This window comes from Poecile atricapillus, chromosome 2 (assembly GCF_030490865.1).
Source record: "Poecile atricapillus isolate bPoeAtr1 chromosome 2, bPoeAtr1.hap1, whole genome shotgun sequence".
Lineage (NCBI taxonomy): Eukaryota > Metazoa > Chordata > Aves > Passeriformes > Paridae > Poecile > Poecile atricapillus.
Window position 1 is genome coordinate 149,822,210 of NC_081250.1, and position 25,391 is coordinate 149,847,600.

Below are 25,391 nucleotides of genomic sequence, written 5' to 3' on the forward strand. Positions count from 1 at the left end.
GAACTGAAGACATGCCTGGGTGCCTTCCTCCCCCCAGCACAAAGTTTTCCAAGCCCCTCAGTGCTACACAGACAGACAAATACTTCTAGCAATAAGGTCGATTATATTTACCTTCAATAATAAAGCAAAACATGCTACAGTAATATTTAAACCCCCAATTATTGTAGTTGTGTGGGTACAGAAGGGGCACAGACACATTCAGTGCCTCTCTGGTTCACACTGCAGCTGGCAGGGCAGGAAAGCTGCTTTTACACACCCAGATCTGCCATGGGCTTCCTTGGTGACCTTGAGCCAGCCAGACTTGTTTCCTTCGAAAAAGGAAACTGCAGGTACTTCTTCGGTTTTCCTTAAGTTGGTTTGATCTGTGCTCTAGGGTGTAAAACGTATTTTTAAAAATGTGTTTCTTCCATAAAATGTTTTCCAAAAAAGCAGATAAAAAAAAAATAATCAAGAAGTAAAAAGGGGAAGGTCTAAATGAAATTTTATCCATGAAAACAAAACCCTTTAAATATCAACTGGTAAGTGCACTGCCAAGGAGACTTCTAATAAACAGAATGTGTGGACTCTCTGTATTATTTAAACAGATGAGGCTAATACAGATTATCAATCCAAGTGTCAAGAGATACTGCCTGCTCATATAATACCAGTATTATATTCATTCCTCTCAAGGACATACCTTCTTGTTTTTGTATTATGACTACAAAATGAAGGTGAAAACTAAGTACTTCATAGCATGAGGGGTTTTTTTAGTTCAATTTTAGAAGCTATCCAGCATTTTACACTCTGAATATGTATTTTTTTTACTTAAACCAAGTGCTTCCTTGATGTTTTCTAAAAAAATACTTAATATCTGTCTATTATTGTATTAAGTACATATGTTCATTTTCTTCTTTCAAATAACATGACCATCTTTATCTGCACAAAAGAAAAATAAAAGGCCAAAAGCATAAAATTTATGTTCTGGTGATATTCAGAAACCCCAAAATTCCAAGCTGCAGTGAGGAAGGCAGGCAGGGATGGAGCAGCAGACAAGGCACAAAGGAAAAAAAACCAACTTAAGAAGTTAAATACATCTCCAGTATACTTAATATTGAGTATTTACAACATTTTATAAATATTGCTCATCAAGTAGGTATCTGAGTAGCATTTATGTAAAGTAATCTGTTTTAAGTAATGCCAATCAGATTATACCATTTACTGAGGTAAGAAACAGCTGTCAGAAATTAGGGCTGTGGAACAGGAGCGTTGATTCTTGTTGTGCAAGACGCATTTGCTGACACACACTGATAGTATCTGCATAGTAGCCTCTGTGTAACCGATAATGATAACAGCTATCAAAGAAAAACCTCAAAAATATTTATTACAAAAATAAGAATTCATAAGTTTTTACTAAGAATATGTAGAAGCACTGGCCATTTTCCTGCAGCACACATTCTAGACAGAAAAAAAGCTCAAACTACCCCATTAACAACAGACAGGCCAAGGTCGGCTAAATGGCATTTTGCACCAAGGAAATTCAAGTTAAGGTCTTCTGCTGAGATGATGATTTTGGTTGCTCAATTTCAGCCTGCTTTTAAAGATTACTGATTATCAGCATCTGCTTTTGGGAAGCAAGAGGGGAAGAAAAAAGTCAGAAGTGTTTTTCTAATTGTATCAAGGTGCTTAGTATTTTTTCATTTTCCTTGTAGTGCTGAGCCTGTCTCCTATTGATGTTGCCTTCAAAAATCAGAAAGCTTTGGGGAACAAAGGGTCAAGCAACAGGGTTTTGTCTTTTAGAATTTTGAGATATGTAAAAGGCTGTCTAATTTTTTTCCACTCAAGCTTATCCAAACAAAAATAAAGACCTAAAAGGCCCATCAGACAAACTGGCAAACCTTGGCTTTCTCCACAGTTATGTCCAGAGCTGGAGCTCCTGGGGCTGTCCCAGAGATCTCATCAGCACAGAACTGACCATAGTTTCTCCCTCAGTAAATGGCATCATTCAGAACTCCCTCCTGTTCAACTAATTTTTTTCACACCAGTTAATATTTCTATTAATCAAATTTTTGTCAAACTGGCTGGCAAGCTGGAGCATTGTTAGAAAGGGACCAGGACAGAACCAAACAGGGAATACTTCCAAGTTCCACTGACCTGAGAAACCAAACTGAACTCAGGATTTGGAAACTGTGAAGGAAACAGACAGATCAGTACCAGAGTAGTATTGGAGAGCAGAACAGAAATTTGTTTTTCAGTTCCTCTTCTGCAACACCTCAGCCACTTGATGAACAGAACAGCAGCAGAGAACTCCAAGGGAGAAAAGAGCAGCCCATTACTTGGAACAAAAATGAAGAGCTACAGCCCAGAGCACAGCAATGACATCAGCATTAGGGCTGGAGGCACCTCTGCTCTGGAGATAGGATGAGAGAGTGGGGAATGCTCAGCCTGGAGAAGGCTCTGGGGCCCAAGGCTTCCAGTGCCTTGAGAGGGACTTTTGACAAGGGCACATGGTGATAGGACACGGAGGAATGGCTTTGAACTGATAAATTAAGTAACAGAAAGAAATTCTTCACTATGAGGGTGATGAAACACATCCAGAGAAAGCGTGGATGCCCATTCCTCTAAGTGTTCAAGGCCAGGTTGGATAGAGCTTTCAGCAACCTGGTCTGGTATAAGGTGACTGTGTCCATAACAGTGGGGTGGGAAGTAGATGATCTGTGATAATGACAGTGATGTTTATTATTATTTTGGACTCAATAATTCATAGTCTTGGCCACTTCATGGACTACTGTTTATCACTCTAGCAATTACTAGAAGCTGAAGACCAAAGGCATTTTATGAAGGAGATCTTCATGTAAGAGATGGAAGAAGAGTTCATTGTATTCATCTTGCTGATTAAGAAAGTTTTCAAACAAAGTTTACCCTCAGACCAAGTGCAGGATTTTTTTGGTAAAGCCACAAACGCTTTCTACGATGACAATTGCAGCCTGTAAACTGAGAGTGCCTGATGAATTATATAAAAATTAAAACATGTTTATTAATCAAGTGACAATCTTCTGCATCCAAATTAATTTGCTTTTCCATGTTAGTATCCAGAATTCCCCAAACATGCTGTCCAGACACTGTAACTGCACTGTAATCTTCATTCATCTTCATTTCCCCAAATTAGTTTTGTGTGAGTTTTTTCTAAATATTCTAATTATTTGGGTGTATGCATTATTTAAGAGTGGAAAATATTATCTACTCTAAGTTTCCTCTTAGCCAATGTCAAACAAACATCATCTTTGTTCATCGGAATTACTGAAAAATGGTGCATAGTAATTATAACAAATCCAAAATGATAACTCCTGACATCTGCTTTACTCTAAACTCAGGTTTGCTAAGGCTGTTTTGGAAATCTCCCTTGGATTACCTGGTCTCTAAATCTACCACCCCTGCCCCCAAGCAGCTCCTTTCCTCTGCACCACACCTTCTCCAGCTCAGTTTCCTGCTGAACACCCTTTGCAAAAGGGCACAGAGCAGAACAGGGTAATGAGCTCCATGACCTCCAAGGGTCTCTGGAGACTGAGAAGCTCCATCATCATTATCCTGCCACCAGAGATGGTCTTTCTTATTTAACTCTAGGCATTCTGACAGGCAGAACGGAAAGAAAAATAATATTTTACTTTAAGTGTCAAAATCTAAGCCCAGTTTTTCAACAGAAATGATTCAGCACAACTGAGAAGCAGCATCACCTCTATGAGTTCATTTTAAACTTTGCAATATGAACAAACTCTAATTCCATTCTCCAGACTACATTAGGCCATTTTTCTCCTGAAGAAGAAAGATAGAGAGCACTTACATAAACTCATTCTAGAATATAAACTGCTGAGGATCTCTGCTTAAGACATTATTCTGGCAAAAAGTCAGTCCAATACTGAATTTACTGCTGCATTCCCATTTGGTGAGCTTAATAGTAGGATAATCTTGGGTATTCCCAAAAATACCCAAGTTTTAAAACAACACTTTGTGACCTTCTGAATCATGGTCACCTGTTTAGCCTTATGATTATTTGAGTTGCATTTTAAAATAGTAGTTGACAGAATTCACTGGTTTCACTTTCAAACCTTAACCTATTGGTAGTAGTGAGGTGGGGAGCAAAACAGATCAGGGTGTTGAGAGCAGGAGGAATGCAGCGTTCATGAGGTTTCCCACGCCTCCCCTTGCCAAGCATCCTCTGATGCTGTGCAGCAGAGCAGGCAGCAATGCAGCCTCCCAGCCTATGCTGTTAAGACAACAGATGTTAAAAGGGCCACTAAGTTAACTTTATTATTCCATAAATAAAGATCAGCCATTTTTTAAACCCATATGGGTTGTATTAGTTTTCAGGCATCAAAGTTGTAGCAGATTTCTTTGTGGGTGGACTAAGCTGCTCATCTTCTCCCACTTCCTTCCATTTACTTTTTGAAGGCTTTACTGTCGAGAAGGATAAAGTCAATGCCATGAAAGCTGAAAAATGTTTAAACTTACTCCTTCCTTAGGACACTGATTCGAAATCTGTTTCTTCTTGTTCAAGGCTATTTACAAAAAAAAAAATGCACCCAACAAAACCATTTCTGTCCTCAAGACACCTTTGAAAAGTTCATTCAATATTCCATTGCTTAAAGCTAAAATCTGCTTCATGGAGACTTGGAGAGAAGAGGTGAAAAAAAGAGAAAAAGTGAATCCTACACATGCTATTCTTTATTTTACTGCAAAGTAAAATCTGATCATTTTGGTCTGTGACAGATTCACTGTGCTTATCAGTTTGTGTTGCATATCTTCAGCCTCTGATGTGGGGTGACTGGAGAAGGAGTGAGACAAAGCAATCCAAATAGTCACCAGAACCTTTCTTGACCTTATAAAACTTCATTTTTTATGGCAAAAACGTTCCATTTAAGAGGTAAACAGAGTAGAAGGTATCTGAGGAGGAAGGATCCCAGCCCTTCGATGCTGTTTAAAGGAATTGCATTCTGTGAGGATTACTTTTGTTCAGCGGAAGGGATCCATGAGTGGATCGGTTGACTTTACAGATGTTTCTTAAAATCCACCTTTATCAATACAAGAGTAACCTAGAAATAATAACCAGTAACCTAGAAATAATTAGCCAAATCTTCTAAGAAGGATATAGGAAAATTAAGTTGCTTATGGGTCAGCAAATCTCTTCAGTGTCTCATTGTAGAAAGCAATGCAGCCATGTAGGGGCAGTTATTTACCAGAAATGGTGTCACCCATACATGTTTTCCTTGTCCTGCTTCTCCTCCAGATGCCAAACACAAAGTTAAAATAACACCTCATCGAAACACTTTTAGTTGCAAACAACCTTTTTGGCAAAAGTTGAACCTGACTCCCAGTGTTACATAAAACACAGATACAACATCAGCAACTCCTCAGACTCCCAAGCCATTAAATGCAATTATAAACTGAATAAAACAGTAATCCAGGACCTCATAATAATGCAGTATTATTCCATTTATATATGAAAACACACTGGTGGAACAGTTCATATTGTATTTCTTAGTGAAGGATGAGCATAGCATAAATCCCTTATGTATAAACAAACTCTTATAGGCTAAAACAAAGGGCTATTTAAGTTTAATATTCCAGAGTCACAGAATAAATCAACAAGCCAGTGCTGATACCCTTCAAGTCTAAGAAGGCAGAAAATTAAAAATTAATTATTAATTTTTACAGAACATCTTTTTAAAGTTTTATAACACAAACATTAAGGCTGCTCTATTACAAGCAAATTCAGTTCCTGAGCTATCAAGCAAAGAAAAGCAGATTTAAAAAAATAAGAAAATATTGTTAAATAGGCACAAATTCCTCTTTCCCTCTGTAATTAGCAAAACCAGGGTTGAAAAATTCCTAAAAATAGTTTGATGCTTTGTTTAGGAGAACCTCTAATAGAGGCCAGGTGCAGCTGAGCCTCTAAGCCACAGAAAATTCAATTCCTATTCACTTTAATCAACACTCTTCCTGTTTTGTACCAAGAAGGGACATTCACTTTTCAGGTGCTTTCAGCTACATTGCTGCTTCATGAGACCAGCAATAAACTTTCAAGGAGCAGTTCCTCAGGCAGTCATTTTATGCTTTTTCAGGGAATCCAAGGTCATCCCCAGCTAATACAAAATCTTTTATTCCAAGCAAAATCCACCACCTTAAATAGCCGCACTTGCTCCTCCAGTTACACAAGACTGCACAGCTCTGCTGAACAAGTTCTGTTTTCCTAGGAAAATGCCTGCAGAGTGGTATCAAAGAGCTCAGAAACACAAGAACTTGTTGCTTTGTTTTAAAAAAGGTTTCCAGGAGCTCACCACCAAATACAGCTCAAGTTAGTGGAGGTAACCAGCTGTTACAGGATGGAACAGCATTCAGTGTGTCAAAGGCAGCACATGTCCCCTCTCTGCATCCTTTCATAGCAGTACATTTATGAGCAGACCAGTGCAACCTCTGCTCTGTAGCTCCAAACTCAGCTGAGCTTTCAGCCTAGTAAGCTTTACCCAGCAACTTGACATCTTCAGCACAAGAGGCTTTGGTGAAGCTGAAAACAGATGTGCAAGAATGCTGATATAAAAATGAAAGTAGGTAAGACCAAGATGTAGAAAATCAACTGATACAGCTAGGAAAGAGATGTTTGGGCACAGCCCTCCTTCAGATCTGAGGAAGGGGTGTTAAATAAGTATCCTGTGTCTTCAGATGGTAAACAAAACATCAAAAAACTATAAAAAAAACCCTTTCTGATAGCAGCCTGAATGACCTACTTTACCAAACATCACAGGGCCAACACTGTCAGCATGTAACAGCATCTGACAGGGCCAAGAGCTCATCTCTTGTGCAGTTCTGAGCTGCAGAGCACAGCTTCCAAAAAATCTCTGGTACTGCTCTCCACAATCCCATTTGATGCATTTCAAGACTCAGTACTAAAGCTTTTAAGTGAACATGAGAGCAGGACAAAAGAATATCAGTGACTGCATAAACAGAGGAAGAATATTAACCTTGTCCTGCCACACAGACATGAAGAAGCATCATAAACTGCGAGTAAGAAACTTCAAGGACCCTGAAATAAATGCATAGTAAGACTTTTGTAAATTGCAGAAGAAGATGTGAAACTGCCATCTTAATAGGCTAAATATCTTCAAGGAATGACTTAAGTCACATTTGCCTTGGGATAGGACACAATTTTTTTCCCCCTCAAGTTTTGAAGGACACAGGTCATTAGACAAAGCCTGATCACTGTACTTAAAATTTCTATTTAATACTCTATTTTTAAAAATTCTATATGAAAATCTCAATAATTCTGTTAGGGATGCTTCCAGAACCTCAGTGGTAGTCACTACCTGTAACACCTCACTGTATCATTTGGCTCCCTCAGCCTTCTCTATTGCAAAGCCTCAAGTTTCAATAATACCTTTTACTCCACCTCTTGGAGGGCACGTAGATGACCAGGGAACAACGAGCAGGAATTTCAATTTTCATCAGTAAGTTTTTACTGGTATTAAAAGCCTTCATAGCCTTCTAACCTTTCCTTAGTACCATAAAATACCCTGAGTTGGATGGGACCCACAAGGATCATTGAGTCCAACTCCTGGCCCAGCACAGGACTACCCAAACAATCCCACCATGTGCCTGAGAGCTAGGTGAAGAATCTTTTCCTAATATCCAACCTAAATTCCCTTGACACAGCTCCAGACATTCCCTTGTCACTGGTCACCACAGAGAAGAGATCTGTAGTGGAGATCAGAGATATCAGTTTAGCTGCTCTTCAAATCCATAAAAATTTGCTCCACTAAGACATCTGAAGACAATGTGAATCACAACATAAATTCTATTAATCCTGGAAATACAGTTTCAGTATTTCTCTGTATTAAGCCCTTCATAAAAAGAGTTATCACAGATAACTCTCTCAGATTGCCATGGGAAAAAAAAAAAAAATCAAACCAAGTGAAACCATTCTAGTAAGTCATCTGAATGGACAATAACCAGAAACTTTAAAGATCTTTTAAAGATCTTCTTAAAGGAATAATTAGTGCACAAAGATATAATCTGGAAAACATCTTTGTGCCAGAGTTAAACAATGTAAGAATTTCTTACGAAGTTTCACATCCATCTCAAGTGTAATTCCAGCCCATTAATGGAAGCACAGGCATTCAATAGCCCTCTTCTGTTATCCTGACCCGTAGTCAGAGTAAACTCCTGAGGAAAAATGTACTTGCTACAAGAACAGACTTTGTTGTTGTTAAGATTGACCCTTCCATATGAAAACATGAAACCTTAAGAACATCAGCTTTATACCTGACAAAAGAATTTTTCCAATTTTTCATGTTCAAATTAGTGATCCCCAGGGAAAAGGCCTGCAAGACAAACCACAGTTATCAGAAGGTGATGGGATATTTTCTTAAATATGTTCTTATTTTAAATATTAAATCTAATATTTTCTTCTGAAAATAAAAAAGGGAAGGGGGATGGAGCCATAGGTATCAATTTTTGTTATTACTTCCTTTTCCCAGTCTTCTGCTGTGCAAACAAAGCCAGCACATGTAAGTTACGAGCTAAGAGAGCATTTAAACTATACATTAAGAGCTGTCAAGGATGTAAAAATAAACTAAAGGAAAGATCATATAATCCTTTATTCATAGTCATTTTAGGCCTAAATCACAACAAAGTAGTTGATTAAAGTTCACCATGCAATGTTTTTCCTCTTGGTTCACTGTAGTCACTGATGTTCCTCTTCAAACAAGCTCATGTGTATTTTGGGAGAAGATCCCAAGCCACTCCCCAGTCTTGCAGAACAAAACACACACTAAGAACTAACATTTTGTATAAGCCAACTACACAAGATCCAGCTTGATATTCAGATTCTTTCTTTCAGTCACACTGTTATCCTCACCCTTCCTTTACTCCATAGCTGCTGCTAAGAAGACTTTGGGTAGTAACACACTCCAACACTATAGCAAGGGGTTATAGAAATTCACAGAAACTGCACTTTCTGTGGAACAGTTGTAAAAAACAGTGAATGCATGGGCATCAGCAGAACAGACTAAAGAACATTTATTTAGGAACCATAATTATTGGATTCCTCAGTTTGCCAAATTTCATCTTCTTCTTAAGTAATTCTGCACCAGAACAAGACACTTTCAGTGACTGCCACTGAAGGTTTTGTGCTGTAAAGGAGCAGCAGAATCTCATTCCCAATATCCTGATCTCCTGATTATAGCACACTGCCCTCCATGTGCGAGGCTGGCTCTGTTCTTGGTTTTGTTTTTTCTCCTGTAAAAGAAGATAGATGAATTCTCCCATCACTCGTAGCCGATACACATCCCCTACCTTGCCTATACAAAAGCTTTTGCAAATAAAAAAACCAACCTGCTACAGCAAAAGTAAAAAACAATCCTGAAACTCCTAACCACTTAGCAAAAACCCTTAAAAAATCCTTTTAAAATGTGCAACCACACCATGTCCCATTTTTGTAACTTTGAAACAGAGTCCAGACAAAATTTTAACTCAGATCTCTACATCATTTGAATAATAACCCTTGCCAACATCCCTCCAGCTGTTTCTGCACAAGCACCACCAGCCAGTCTGCCAGCAGGAACGTCCATGTGGCTGCTCAGAGTGCAATGAACTTTCCTCACTTACAGAATGCCTCAGCTGAGTGTGAACTGCCAGGTCTTGGATATCCACCCATATTTAATGGCACAGAACCCACAAGGAACCATTTTTGCTCTCCATTCCTCTGACACCAAAACAGGTAAACATCTTCTTAGAGTACATAAGCATCCTATTCCAAGTAAAACATTACTACAAGTTATTTATTTTTTGACAGCATGTACTACAGAGCTCTAAGTTCCGCTGCAATTCCTCTGATATTGTACCAACAAAAATCTCTAGTTCAGATTCAATAGTTTCTGTCCAAGGTGTCCCTTCCTCCCCACAAAAAAATAAACCCCTAAGAATTTTCAAGGGTTTCTTCTTTTATATTTTGTCCAAAAGCTCTGTAACTTGCCTTTTTATTTTATTTTTTTTTAAGAATATGCCAGAACATTTTAAAGAATGCCAACTGTTAGTGTGTTTAAAATAAAGCACTGCATGATCCCCACTCCTTGCACCCTTAACCACACAAGACAAATTAGCCACCTCTCAGATGGAAGATTGACAAATCTCTCCCTGGTAAACCTGGCTGAGGACTGTTACCAGGTGCCCACATGACATTGAGGCTCGATTTTCTTGTCCATCATCCTCAGCAAGAAAATAAATATAATCTTATTATTTCTAAAACAAACTTTCCAAACTAGGAATAAAATCACATACAGTATCTAAAAGTATGAAGGTTATGTGCAGCTGAGTTCATTCAAAGCTGAACTGCGTAACTATAATTCAGGATATTTCAGGTTATCCAGGGTGGAACAGCCACACCTTTTTCTGCCACTTGCAAAAAGAAGTAGAACAATTTTCCCTAGGAAAACTATTCTTATTCCTCCAAACTGCATAATTCCTAAAGACATCATTTGAAATATCAATTTCTAAGGAAGCAGAAAAAAAGTCCTATTTGTTCTAAATGAGAAGTTAATTAAAACAAAAAAAAATATCATAGATACTATACATTCAAGTGGTACATTTGCATATGATGCATCCCTTGATTACTGGAATTCTTCCACTTGGAGATGACTGCCCAGGAATAATCAAGAACAATCCTCACAGCAGTGTGGATGTCTCCAAAACCCTGGGAGCCAGAGCTACAGGAAATGATTGGGAATGTGCTGAACTGCTTGTTTTTTTGTTTATTTTTAAGTGTCAGACTTTATTGATGCAACTTGTTAAGATTTATATGGACAAAGGACAGAGACCTCAAAGGACCTTTCATGTCATCAAATCTTACTGCCTCCTGATGCTTAAGTGACCAATATATCAAATTTCACTTTCTTTGAGCATAAAATCAGTCTAGAGCAGATACCATGGATGCTACATCATTCCCAATACACCTGGTTTATATCCTGATTTTATTTTTTTTAATACTACTCTCAATTTACTGTATTGAAACTTCTTTTCTTCTACTGCCTCTCCTCCGTTTTTCTCTATCCCTATACACACTCCCAGAAAAACAACGTACTGCAGCCAGGGCAAGTTTCTTCAGTATAAATCTTTTCACAGGCTGCCCTGGCAAATGGGGGATGTTCCTGACTGCTTGAAGAAAGCAAATGGAACTTGAAGAGAGGGGGGTCTGAATGACTAAGGCTGGTCACCCTTACCTCCATTACTGACAAAGTCATGGAAGTAACAACACTGGAAGCCACTTCTAAACAAATGAGAACAATAAGGCGATTAGAAATAGTCAGCAAGAATTTATGAAAGGGAAAACATGCCTGAACAACCTAATAAACTTTGATTAAAATGCAAGCTTGGTAGTTGTAGAGTTGTCATTTCTCTTAACTTCAGCAAGACTTTCAACACTGTCACCCATGACAGCACCATAATAGAAAAATTGATGACGTTATGGACTGAATAAATGGACAGAGAGATAGCCTAGAAACTGTCTGGATTGTCAGGCTCAAATTTCTAAAGGAAAAACACTACAATTTAGATAACTTACAGTTTCTTGAGGGGTTTAATATATTTCATCATGTCAATATTACTACACAGGTCAACCTCACTAATAAACACATTTTTCTTACCAAATCATGCTGTTGCTCTTGCCCTGTATGGGCAACTAGCTATAAAATACAGAAATGCAGGGAAGAGGACAGTGTCAAAAGCCCAGTTAAAATAAGCCAAGAAAGTTTCACTGTAAAGGTTGGCAAATACACAGATTTCATGTCAAGGTCTAAGCTGTAACCTTGCCAAGCCTTCAACACAAAAAATGAGATATTCAACAGTGACAGTTGACAAAGGATAAATACATTGGTTTTCCTAATATCAGAGGTATAGAACAACAGGAAAAAGCATTTTATGAAGTATAGATAATTGACCTATTAAAACTAAACAAAATTCTAAAATAGGAAGATTTAATGCACATATAACAAGAGAAACTTCTTCCAATTGACACTTATGCTTTGTCAGCAATAACCTCATCCAATGGTAAAAGCAGTTTTGTGATATGGGATTTGGGAATCTAGAAATAACACCCAAGTTATTTCTAGAAGTTTGCTGGTAGTGAAAGGAATTCAAGCTACAGGTCATATCTGCATCAGAAGAAAAGTCCTCTCATTTTTTTCAGAGCTGTACAGGACATGCAGGCAGCTATTCTAACTTGACAACACTAATCTGTCAATAAAATGTTTTCAGTTCCATACTCATCACATAAAAAAAATCATTATAATCCAAGCCACTACAAATATATGAAAACTAAGTTTATTATTGCTTAAAAATCAGAATTCTTAGGAACATTTTCAAAGATTCTTAGGAAAAAAAAATAAAATTCTGATTTTAGAAGGGATTACTGAAAATTTACTGTGAAATTTTAGAGAAAAGGTACAGGTTTCTTTGTGCAATCCCTTCAGCACCATGTCAGGCATTCTAAAATGAGAGGAACTATTCAGTCTTAGTGCAGCTTGTATTTAATTCTAACTTAAAACTGAAGTGACAAATCAAAAAGCCACTATTTTGTACTATTTTACTTCTGCCCACACAGTTGGTTACCTTTTCCCCCCCTTTAAGCAGGGATATTAACAACAGTTCTCTGCTCATGCTACTGAGTTTATTCTCGGCTACATGAATAATCGTTGCATAATTTATTACCCTCTGTAATACATGTGAACATTTATTTTAAGAATTCTGCATAACCTCAATTCTGTCAATTCTTGCCTACTGCAACTCTGGCAATACCTCAACCGATTTTTAATTTTCCATCTTCTAACATTGTAGGAAGTACCCAGCCCTTTGGGGCTTTGGAAATTCTGCTTGCTGTATTTAAGTCCATCACACAGGCAGGTGTAGGTTTAGGGGAAGGAATATCTATTACACAGCACAGCATTAAACACTCCATCTCCTGCCCAGTGGGTAAGAGGAAGGGGAAGCAGGAGGTTGTTCCAAAGTAGAAAGTGCCAGGAGATAAATCTGATTTCATTAAGTGGATCATGAGCAGCAAGGCCTGTGTAAGCAGCAAGGCCAAACACACCAACAGACTGAATGAGGACATGCCTTTAATTCAGAAACATCTTTAGGTTGAGCTGAAATTGTGTAACTTTTTTTTTTTTTTTTTTTTTTGTCCTAAATGAGGACTTGGAAGTAAAAATAGTTACAGAACCATTTAATATTTCAAGGTAACAATGACAGTGTGCAAATGGTGCTTACCTAAATCGTACATTATACCACAAAAAAGTGAACACAAAACAACCAGACTTAAAATATGCTACATATCTGAAATTAGAACTGGGCAAAAATGTGTATTTCCTATAAATTTTTTGATACTTTATGTTAGGAGTCAGCAAGATTTTATTTGACTCACCAGATATTATCTGGAGGAGTCATTAAGAACAAACAACTGTACCTGAGATTCAATCTTAGCATAATGTTTTACTTAATTTTTAACCATAAATCCAGTATATGCCTGTTTTTTATATTTGTCTTTATTTTCCTCTAGTTCTTTGATACAGTTTCTTGCTTCCTTACTATTTCTTGATTCTGGTAATGAAGATATATTTGCACTATAGGATCAGGAAACACAGGACCAGGTCTTAGAAGTCACCTATATCACACACATGCTAGAACTGTTTTAAATTCCGAACAAGACAAAATCCAGGAGGGATTGTTTTTAATCCCCACAGTGTCAACAGAAAAAGTTTAACTGCATTTACCAGAGGAAACAAGTTTTTCATGCCCTCAGGCATGCTGTGAACACACTTGTGTTGCAAGAGAACTTCACTAACAGAGAGGAGAACTGTGTTCTCTATCCACACTCAAAAGTGTAATATTTTAGCAAATTGTTCTCCAAGCCCCTCCTGGTTCACATTCCAAAAATTCTCTGTGCTCATCTCCATGGCCTAAATTACAAGGCAGTAAAAACCAAAGTTACCCATGAACTTCAAAGCAGTGATACAGATTAATTCAGGATAACTCTCCTGAGTAATGATTTAACTAACGACCTCATCAACTAATGCATTCTCCAGCACAGTAACAATCCTTCTTTACAAGGTTTTGCTATGAAATAAGTGTTCTGGATGACCTTGATATACCACTGACTACCAAATTTATGTATAATCCAACCTTAAACAAGACACTACGATAAAGTGGACACACCTGAAGTAGTCTCCTAACTGCAAAGTCTTCAAACAGTGCAAAAGCCCCCGCTCACCATACAGTGATGAAAATTTAGAGCACTAAAACCAGGTGGCAAAAGTGAGAACATTTGTAGTGACATCTATTGTCCACAGGTGAAAGTGGCACTTGGGAGAAAAAAAGTTCTTTAAAATTCAAAATAAGAAAACACCATTATTTATTGCAAATATGAATTCTGATTATTAAAACTTCCCATTTAAATACAGAACCTCATCTTTATTCAATTATATCTTTTATCAAGGCTGCTTTTCCAATTTATCAAATTTCTTTTGAATTTTAAATCATATCATCCAGTGTGCTTGTAACTCTTTTTGTGTTGTTGTGTTACTGGCAGATAAAGACAAATCAAGTCCATTTCCATGGTCATTAATAAAAATACTGTAATACCACAGGACAATTCAGGCCTCTGTAAGATTCCAGCCTTCCCTTCTGGCAATATTTTAAGCATTTCTTTTAAAGTAAGTTTCCTTAGTTCCCTTACTAGGAGGCACTGCCAAATTTCTGCTACAGGTAAGCCATGGTGTGTAGTTTTTATATCCTCTTAAAAGGCCTTTTGCCATGCCATGGGAAAAGCTCATCCTTTGAAAACCCTGGGAAAACTTTTACCCTCTATCAGTACTTGCAAGACACAGTTAAGGAGTACAATGAGGACACTCCCACACACAGACTCAAATGGAAAAGAATAATCTCATTGTGACTCAGATTCATGCCAGCCAAACTCTTAAAGTCCCAAATATCAACTCAGAAAAGGTTTAATCACACATCCTTGTCCTAGAAGCTGCAGGAAAAAAACTAACAACAATTCTTATCTTCCTGTCAGCCTGACCAAAACACCAGGTATTTATTTTTCCAGTAGTTCCCGTAAGTGCCAGCTTGACAATTACTCTCAGCATTCAAAATCATTTTAAAGATGTCGTCCTGAAAAGAGAACTTCCACATTTAAATGTTTGTTCACTGCTTCAAGAAAACATGATATTTCTTTTGCAGAAGAGCTCCTCTGAAGTTCTTGTGGAAAAGACTACAACATATCAGCTATCAAGCTTTTAACTGAAATTGCTATTTGATTTCAACAGGAAAGAGCAGCTACCTTCAGAGCAGGTGTTAATATCACAAGAAGAAATTTAAGAATGGATACATAAGCAAAATCGTCATCTAGGCAGAGGCCAAGGATAAAAGGAAGCAGGCCTAACAGCAAATATCCAATCCCTTGATCAATCAGGAGTAAAAGTGCACTTCAGTCAGGATTCCAGAGTCCACATTACAAATAGGGAATAGATGGACAAATTCTACCTGCCATGGAACAGGAGACATCCTCACTCTGAGCTCTGCATCACAACCCCAGCCCACAGCACAAATGAATGCATGAATTTTAAAACTTTGTTAAAGGCCAAATGTAACAAACAATTAGCAAAAAATGTTATTTTTAAAAATCAGGTCAGCAGGGTTGAGTTTTTTTGGTGAGGTTCGTGTTTTTGCAGGGCTTTGTTGTCTATTTTTAGGTTTAGGGGGTTTGCTTTAATTTTTAAACACCACTAATAGAAGAGTCCAATAGAGCAGATCGGACACAAGCCACCTGTAACTCCAGCCAAGTGAACACTGTGTCACCTTCCCTACTATAACCTGGGGGAATTCCTTCCATCCATAAACCCCACAACCCCATTTCCTCGCACTCTGTCCTTCTGAACCATCACTAATACCCTTTGTGGCTGCTCCTAATCTGCTCCCCTGCCAGCTGTATCCCACGTTGTGCTGAGTCGCTTGAAGCATTAACTATCTCACACACATATTTAACAACGTCCTATAAATACACCTCAGTTACCTCCTCCCCTTGTCAAAATACACCATTGAAATGGAAAAAAATCTGTACATCAACAGGTTTTGTTTTGACCTCAGATCCCCACATGACTACGTACCGTGACAGTGCCAGTAAGAACTGATATTCTGATTATATAAAAGCATGACTATATTGTAAGCAAGCCCTTAAAAGCTGACTGCTGTCACATCAAGACATAACTGAAAAAAAGAGAACTTACCTGCTGGCAAGGGAAGTCTTGAAATATCTGTAACAATAAAGAAATACATTTAGAAACAGAAGAAAAAATAGCTCTACAATTGCATTGGCCTCGTAATTTTTCTGCAAGGCCATACTTGCTTAATAAAGCACATTATCTGAAGCCATTTTCTGGCTGCCAAGAATGCCACATGCAAATCAAAAGCATTTTCCTTGTCTCACCCTGTTCATTAACAGGATTATGCTTTGCTCACCTAACTGAAGGATAAAGATTATTCTGAAGGCAATGAGTGTAATTACTGCAGCAGAACACAGGTCACTACGCACAAATGAAGTGTTACATGCAAAATTCACCATCATCACCTACAGAATTTCAGAGCTCAGTGTCAGTGATTGTCTCTGCAAATGAAGAAGACTCTACAGAATGTTTTCTTTATTAAATATTTAGAGAAGAAGTAGCTAAGTTTTCAAGTGGATAAGCATAGACCACAAGAAGTAATATTAACTAGAAAGGACACTTGATTTTTGTCGCCAAGGCATATTAGACACAGTTGCTGAACATTTTTAGAGTAAATGCTAAGGCTGTCTTGAGCTGCAAACAATGACTACTGTCTCAGGGTCTTAATAGAACATATAAAAACTACACACTAAAAAAATATACATTATATTAAAATGTAAGTGATTATATTGCTCCTGCCTGCTTTTCTATTGTCATTTCAGTGCACATAATCATGACTGGGACCTGAGGTGCCCATCCTAGTTCAGAACAGAAACTATAACCCACCACAAAGAACTAAAAGAATTACTTAAGTCTGTAAGGACATGGACTGGGGACACAAATCAAGGGGTTAATGAAAACTGAAATAAACACAAATTGAGGGGAGGAAATTGAGAAGGGGAACCAGTAAAACAAATGAGAGAAAAACTGAATTGAACCTAAAAAAAAGGTCTGCATCATTATTTGGTTAAAGGAAACAGCAAAGTTGAGTAATAAATTATCACACTGGGTACAAAATCCACATAGAAACTGAACTTTACCACAGGTGTAGCAGCTGAAACAGATGCAGAGATTATCGGGGCAGATGGTCACTGCTTTGCTACCTATTAGAAGAAATAATGAGGCTTAATAAATTTATTAGCCCTGCTCTCACCAACAGATTGTTACAATTCATGTATGTGGCTGGAAAACATGATGAAACTTGAATACCAAAGAGAATTACACCTAAAATTTAAAGGCAGCCCATGAAAAAATTCAAAAATGAACTGCACTATTCTGAGGAGATGATGAAACAGCAACACAGAAAGTTGAAATGCACTTAAAGAGTGAAAACAAAGTGGCAACAAGACACCACAAAAAAAACCAGAGAAAATACTGAATGCCTTAGTCTGGTAGAACACAGTATTTAAAAAGATAGCAAGGTACATTTAAAAGGTGCTCATCATGCTGTCTGCTTAGGAGCAAAACCATCTTACATGTAAGAAATGCCTCAAGACAGGAGATGCAGCCAAGGAGACACAGGAACTGCAGGAAGCAAAAAATCCAACAGCTCCTGCACAGAATCCAAACCAGCACATAGTGAGTGAATGGAGCTTTCTTCCATCAAGGAGAGATTTGCAGTGACAATTAATTTGGAGAGTTACATGAAGATAAATCTATCATTTTTTGTTTGTATGCATTTAATTGTTTCCATGCTCTTTTTTATGAAGTCACAAAAAAATTCCTGCTTGCCACTAGGCTACACAATGCCAACAACTGCAATCACATGAGTAAAGCGTCTAAAACTGTGGGTTAGAAAATACCATTTTTGATTTTAATTTTTCTACCATGATAGAAACTAATGTCTAAATTCCATTTATCATTAACTATCAAAAGATTTAAGTTACTACAAACACTTAGAAGTGCATTAAAATCTTTAAGTTTTTGTCTATTGGGAATGTTTTATTGCTGCATTTATTACTTTTGAAGCAGACTATTTGATTAAATGTGCCCACACAACAGATGTCAGGAAAATAACAGCAAACATAACCCTCAGAAAATATGTTATTACTGTTATTGTATACACACAGGCAGAAAACAATCACTTACATCTCAGAATTTAAACAGAGAAAAGCTCTGCAGCTAAAACATGCACACATATTTTTAACTTCAAGAAAGACCTGACCATATCCCAGCATTTGTCCCTAACACCTGAGCTGCTGCTTCCGCTGTGATCTCTCCTTGCCAGTGCTCACACAGATCCTGTTACTGCACCAGGACCTTCCCAAATGGGGCACTGACACCATCAGCACTGCTGCTATATTTAAGTCAACCACTGTGAAGATTTCTTACTTCCATGTTCCACTGTAAATCAGTCCCACAAGTGCATTAACTGAAGAGATGCTGCACTCCTGGGACAAGTTTACTGAACAGCTTCCTGCAACTGCACCTTCTTCTGTTTCAATTTAGTGCAATAGACAGTTTTCTACCATTAATTGACATGCATTAGATCTAAAAACAAATTGGACAGAAGAAACCGAAGCCTGAAGGTCATATCGGTATACTCAAAATTGCATATGTGCACTTAGCAGGTTACTTGTATGGTATTTCTCAATTATTTCCATTAAACACAAAGTCCTCTATAGGTTGATTTTGTATCTTAATCTTAGCAAACACCACCACTACAGAAATGTCAATTTGTAACAGCATGAATGAAATAAATATTTTACAATTCCAAAGATAACAGTAACAATTCCACTCCCTTGTGTATCCATACACCACAACAATAAGTGAAATGCTCATTATCTTCAGGTGTTCCTCTTAGTGTGGAGTCACTTTAGGAACTTTCCTATCATTGAGTTTGCCCCATTTTTCCAGCTCACTCTAATCTTTTCTGGCTTGAAACCTCCAAGCTTTATTCTCAAATATGGTTTTTCATTTAACATCTAACACTGAAAAATGATGAGTAGATTCAGGCCACACTTTAAACACTTCCTTCACGGAGACATAAACTGAGATTACACACTCAGGTAGCTACTCATTTCAGGTTGCATTTACAAACTTGCTTTCTCTGCTGTGTAAATCTTCCCCCTTTTTGAAGCACACTATAGCATTTCAATCTCTAGAGAGGAGAAATTCAACCAATGCTAAAATTTGAAGAGGAAAAAACCCAAAGTTAGGGTTTTAATCTGGTTTGGGACTAAAATGAGAGGCTTGAGAGTATTCTGGAGAGCTGTCCTGTTGGGAATGATGCCCTCACATCAGGGAGGGCTGGACTGACTTTTCTCCTACAACTCAGTTTCTGAATGCTTCAAGTGCTGTCACACAAACCACATTTACAGCAGCTATACAACATGAGCCAATCTTACTTTTTTATCTGCTCCAAAGTAGTTCTTCAAAGTGAAATCTAAAATGAATCATATTTCAAGTGCTGCTGCTCCTACTGATCCTTTCAAGGGATCACTCGTGTTCTGCATTTATATTCTTAAGTATCTCCCTGTGTTACTTGGCAGGGAGCAAACTGCCAGTTTGAACAGGCAGAAAGAAAAATTACTTTCACATCATATTCTTTATCATAGCCAAACTTACATACTTTGTAAAGGCTAATCAGTTCGCAGAGAAAACTGGTTTTATCCCATGTAGATATTGGGAGGATGGAGCAGATGGCCTTGAGAGCTCCTTTTCAAGCAAGGTTTCTGTAATATTGGACACAGATGATTGTAATAGACCAGGAACAAGCTGAAATTACATTAGAGGTGCTATAAAATAATAAAGTTTCTCAGCCAAAGAAAACTTGCCAAATAAACCAGTTATGTACATGAATTCATCAAGGAACAGGAAACCTTTATTTTAAAGAAAGAACACTATTATTGCTTCTTTCTGCACTGAAATTGTTCTGGGCACTACAGTCCTCAAATAGGCTTTGTGGATCTCAGCAGTAATAGTTTTTTTCTGATTTATGGATGCCCTGAGGATTAGATCTCTCTACCACTGTATTTGCTTTTATAAAACTATGCATTTTACATTGTTTTAACGAATGTTTTCTTAAAAATGGAGCCGCAACTTTAAATCTTCCTTCCAAGGGTAACATCTAATCATAGAAAACAGGAATGTTTTCTGAGCTTCCTATTCCTGCCTCAAGGTAAAATGAGAATATTGCTCCGTGGACAACTCCAAAGGCTCAGACTCTGCCCCATCTGCAGCCACTGATCTTGTTCCAGAGCTGTGGTAAGCAGCAGACCACAAGAAATTTAATCCTGTTCTCCTGTAGCAGGAGCTGGCTGACTCCAGCCTAACAGCATTCCCTTGAAATTAATTCAGATATTCAATTCACAAACCAATCTCTCCTTCCAGGGAGGAGCAAAGGCTTGCAGCACACGAGGAACCACAGACCACAGTCTCCAAGAAGCCAAGCAGCACATGTCATTGAACAACAACCTTTGCAACTAAATGAGGAGTATCACAGACTCAAAATAAATGTTCCTATTTAGCTACTGTAACAAAATATTTTATGAATACAGATGCATATTCAGCTTTTAGCTTTTATGTGGCTGGTCCTAAAGTATGTTGTCTTAGAGGCTGGATCCAACCACCTGGAAGTCTCCTTTCCTATGTTCTCTGACAGGCTAAAAAGGATGTTCTTCTGGTCTTTAATGAAATTGGTATCTCATCAATTATGTAAAATTATTTTTATTTTTTAAAGAGAAAATAAGTAAACACAAAACAAATTATCTTTTTTTAAAAAAAAGCTTTGTAAAATTACACTTGTAGAGAAACTCAAGGATTTCTCCATGACCATCTGATCTACCGAACAAAGACCTTGGAGATGCAATGAATTCATCCTGACAGCACACCTATTAAAGAAAAGCTATTAAAAAGTTTTACTGTATGATTAAAAGATTGTATAAACCACCAGTTGCATTGTTCCATATATGTATTTTTTTCTCCTTCATCATTACAAGTGCATCTCATTTGTAACTTACATCTAACCTACTTCTAATTTAGCAATCTGCAGGGCTGAATGTTAACAACCTTTTATTATATCATTTCACATTAAGGCAGTTTTTTAGGGCAATTTTCAGTGCAACTCAATAAAATCTTTTCATTTACTAGCTCTATGTAGAATGAGAGGCAGAAGTGCCTCACTGGAAAGGCACGTTTTTCCTAAGCATTTTATTATCCTTACAAGTCTTTAAATGGTCCAACTGTTTTGGCTTTCAGGAGCAGCCCCGATTTGCAAACACCAATACCTGACACAGTATTCAAACGTCAATCATAATAGCACTAAAACCACCATTTGCTTACTGAGATTAGAGTCTTTTTCTCCTATTGACATATTTATTGCATTTGCCTTAGGCACAGCAGCAGCTGAATATCCAGCTTAGCTGCAAATCTTCATCTGTTACCCTGGGGAGAGATGGAGGGGGGACAGTTACAGGACAGACACCTCCACCCACTAAACCTGGCACCAGTTCTTTTGTGCTTTAGCCAGATCAGAAGAAATTCAGCGTACAAAACCACTCATCTTGTGTTTACAGCCCTACTTCACAGGAGATCCACGTTGCACAGGAGTCCCTTATTATCTTGGTTTAAATCTTTGCTTCAGCTGTGAGTATCAGCAGTAATGATTTAATGCTCTCATTTCTGTCTGCTGAAAAGGTTAACGAGCAAGCAGCCGACAATGAACTGCTGTGACACCCTGCAACGTGCACAGCCTGTGCTGTGCTTTTGAGAAGTTCTCTTTAACCACTCACTAGTTCTAAGGCAAGCTGCTGCCTCTGAAACACAAAAGCCACACAAAATTTAGCAAGGAAAAATGAGAGGAGCGACCAAAACAAACCAAACAATGCAGAGAACACAAAGGGTTTTTTTCAAATTAAGTGTTTGGTTGATAAAACAGGTACAAGGCACATCTATGGTGTGATGATCACCACATCTGACATACCCCAAGTGGCTCTAAATATGCAAAGCCTTTGTGGTGTTACACCAGTAAAAGCATCATCTGACTCATCCCATACCTTGGGAACATCTTTCAGTTCATATCTGCTTCCATAATTTCTCAATTTGTTGTTTACTGCCACATTCCTCTCACTACCGCAACTCTTCTGTTTGTACCTGCTTTCCTCTTCCCATTTGAAAACAAAATCAGTATTGAGTCTCCTTAGCTTATAGCATCTATAAGCTAAGAATCATTCTAAACAGAATCTAAAAAGAATCACTCAACAGTTTCAAATCTCAATTTCCCCTCCCAATACTCCTCCAAAATAACTCTGCTTATGCTTCTTAAATAACAGTTTTTGAAATTGAAAAAATACAAACTGTGATTAAGACCATCAGAATAATCCACCTATGTTTTCCTCCATCTCAGCTGAACTTTCTCCTGAACTCTGTATGCACCTTGACACTTCAAATTCATTTACACCACATCATTGAGCATGACCACTGAGTTATCTATGCAGCCATGAGGAGACAAATTTTGGACCAGGCACACTGAACAGTAGGATATTAAATGAAAAGGTTGTGGTGGAAGTTACATTTAAGAAGATTAAGAAGAGCAAGAGAAATCACTCAGTCATTACTCAGGGCAGGTGGGATCAATCTCATTACATACCGAGTTACAGAACATGCAGAACATGCAGTATCTAAGCAACTCAGATAAAGAATTTACTCTCAATATCTACACAAGTACTATATGCACCTTTTGCCTATGGGGAAGAGAGGTTTGGATAGAGAAGAGCATGGAGTAGTTCCCCAATAATTGGTTTTATTCAGCATCACAAAATGGGTAAGTGAACTCTGCATGTCTGCAGATCATATTAAGCTCCTATGGGTCAGCAAAAGTCTTATCAATGGAGGGGAAAAAAACCTAACAAGGATCTACAAAATTAAGCAAGTTGCTAAGACAGCAGCTGCACTTCAACACAGAGCTGTGATGTAATGCATCTGGGGAAAAAATTCTGAGCAATACCTCCTTAACCAAGTAACACTTGCACTTTATCCAGTTCCAACTGCGGGAGGAAGGCTGAGTCACTGTTTTCTCTGAAATCATCAGCTCAAACTGGAGCAGCTAGCCAAAAGCAATAAAACATTGTGTCTCATTAGGAAGGGTACTGAAAACATGGTACTTAAATGTATTACTGTGCAAAACAAAAAAGCATCAACATGTTGTGTCTAGTTCTGGTCTCTGCACCAGAAGGAGGCAGAGATGTCCAGAGCTGGGCAGCTGAAGTGATTGAGGGATGGAACAGCTGCCAAGGAAGGCCAGATTACCAAATCTGGGGCCCCCTTCGCAGGGAGGACATGAGGCTCAGGGTGAACATGATCACAGCACAAGTGGAGGGGTGGGGGAAGAAGAGACAGGAAAAATAAAGAAAGGAAAAGCAAACCAATGCAGCACCACCATTCAACAAATCCTGCCAGTCTGAGCATTGGGGAGCATTTGAGGAAACTACTGGAGATAGAGTTCAAACTAGTAAGAGTGCCTACTCCACAGCTGGCACTGAGCTCCCTGCAATTTCTGTAAGAGAGAAGCGTGGAGAGAGGCACCACCAGCTACTGGGCCAGGCATGCAATCTCTATTGTAAATAACATTTTTTGCTGCCATCGAGGGCCAGTGCTGGGCTGGGCAGTCACTGGTCTCATTTAGCAGCATCTCTTGTCTCAGCAGCACTGTGGCCAGTGACTGTAACCCCGTGCTGGGCACTGGGAGACCACTCCTCAAATCCCGTGTTCAGATTTGGGCCTCTCATGACAAGACAGACATTGAGGGGCTGGAGCATGATCAGAGAAGGGAACAGAGCTGGGGAAGGGGCTGGAGCACAAGACTGATGAGGAGCAGCTGAGGGAGCTGGGGGGCTCGGCCTGGGGAAAAGGAGGCTCACAGGGGATCTTCTCTCTGTCTCCAACTCCCTGACAGAAGGTTGGAGCCAGGTGGGGGTGAGTCTCTTTCCCAAGTAACAAACAGGACAAGGGGAAATGACATCAAGTTGTGCCAGGGAAGGTTACGCACAGTTAGGAAAAACTCTTTCACCGAAAGGGCAATCAAATACTGGAAGACGCTGCTGGGGACATGGTTGAGTGGTGGCTTTGGCACTGCTGGACTAACAGCTGGAATTACCAATTTTAAAGGTCTTTTCAAACTAAAATGATTCTCATGGTCTTAAACTCCCTATTGTGGCTCTGTGAAATCATGAGCTTAAACATCACCTCCAAGAACAGCTACTCAATCAAAAGTACTGTTCTAAGAATGTCAGCCACATTACAGGAATATTCTTATCATTTAATGGTTTATCATTAAAGGAGATGTGTTTAAACAAGCCCAGGAAACTTTAAAATCATTTAAGATGTTTAAGGAGGGACATGTGTGTGCTGGCAGAAGTTCAGATGTATCAGGAGTATCTCCAGCACTATGATCTGTAATCACATAATCCTGATGGAAATACTGTGACATTTTATGAACATAACAATTCAGGCCCTTAGGCAGGCTTAGGGAAAGCTGTAGACGTACTCTATACATGTGGAGCTACCCCCTATTTGTACTACAGAGCGCTTGTTCTTCCAAGTGATAGCTTTAGTGGATGTTTTTCTTTCAAGAAACATTGTCTTGACATTGCTTGCTATGATTGAAGCTCCCTTGTCATTTTCTGTGAAGGACCTGTGACACACAGTGTGCCACCACAAGTCACCCACATCTTCAAAAGGTGACAGGATTGTGTAGTTCCTGCACTGAAATACAAATTAGCTCTACATGTCAGTAAAGACTGGTTTGTACTTTAGGTATGACAGGAACTTAGCACAGAGCACGGAGATGTTCCAGAATGTAAAATAAAGTGTTTTCAGGTACAGAAATGAGTGCCAAGGGCATAACCAGAAGGGGAGAGAATGAGAAATTGCTTCAAGCAAAATATTAAAAGGCTCTAAACAGAGCTGCACATCCCAGACCACAATATAAGAGAAAAGTGCTTTCTTGAGTGTTTTTTTAGAGGGGGTCAAGTGGGAGCTTTGTTTTGGTTTTGAAATGGCAACTAATTGGGAGGATTTAGAGTACCAGATTAATGATATAACAAAAGAAACTACCCAAAGTTTCTTGTTTGGCATAGTAGAACATTCTGCAAGTCTCGGGTGGTTTTTTTGTTA

The 25,391-nt window shown here is 38.4% G+C and overlaps 1 protein-coding gene across 6 annotated transcripts in view; it reads right to left on the minus strand.

Annotated features, from left to right (window-relative positions):
• Positions 1-25,391, minus strand: part of PTK2 (protein tyrosine kinase 2) — a 191,027-nt gene that overhangs the window by 134,315 nt on the left and 31,321 nt on the right. For 3 of the 6 annotated variants that reach the window (XM_058833324.1, XM_058833325.1, XM_058833328.1), the window contains exon 3: positions 16,302-16,328. The exons of 1 other annotated variant lie outside the window; for it this stretch is intronic. The gene's annotated coding sequence lies outside the window, so the exon portion shown is untranslated. Of the gene's footprint in view, positions 1-8,289; positions 8,309-16,301; positions 16,329-17,317; positions 17,381-25,391 lie in introns of those variants that run through there. 2 more of the 6 variants (XM_058833327.1, XM_058833326.1) reach the window with 2 other exon arrangements.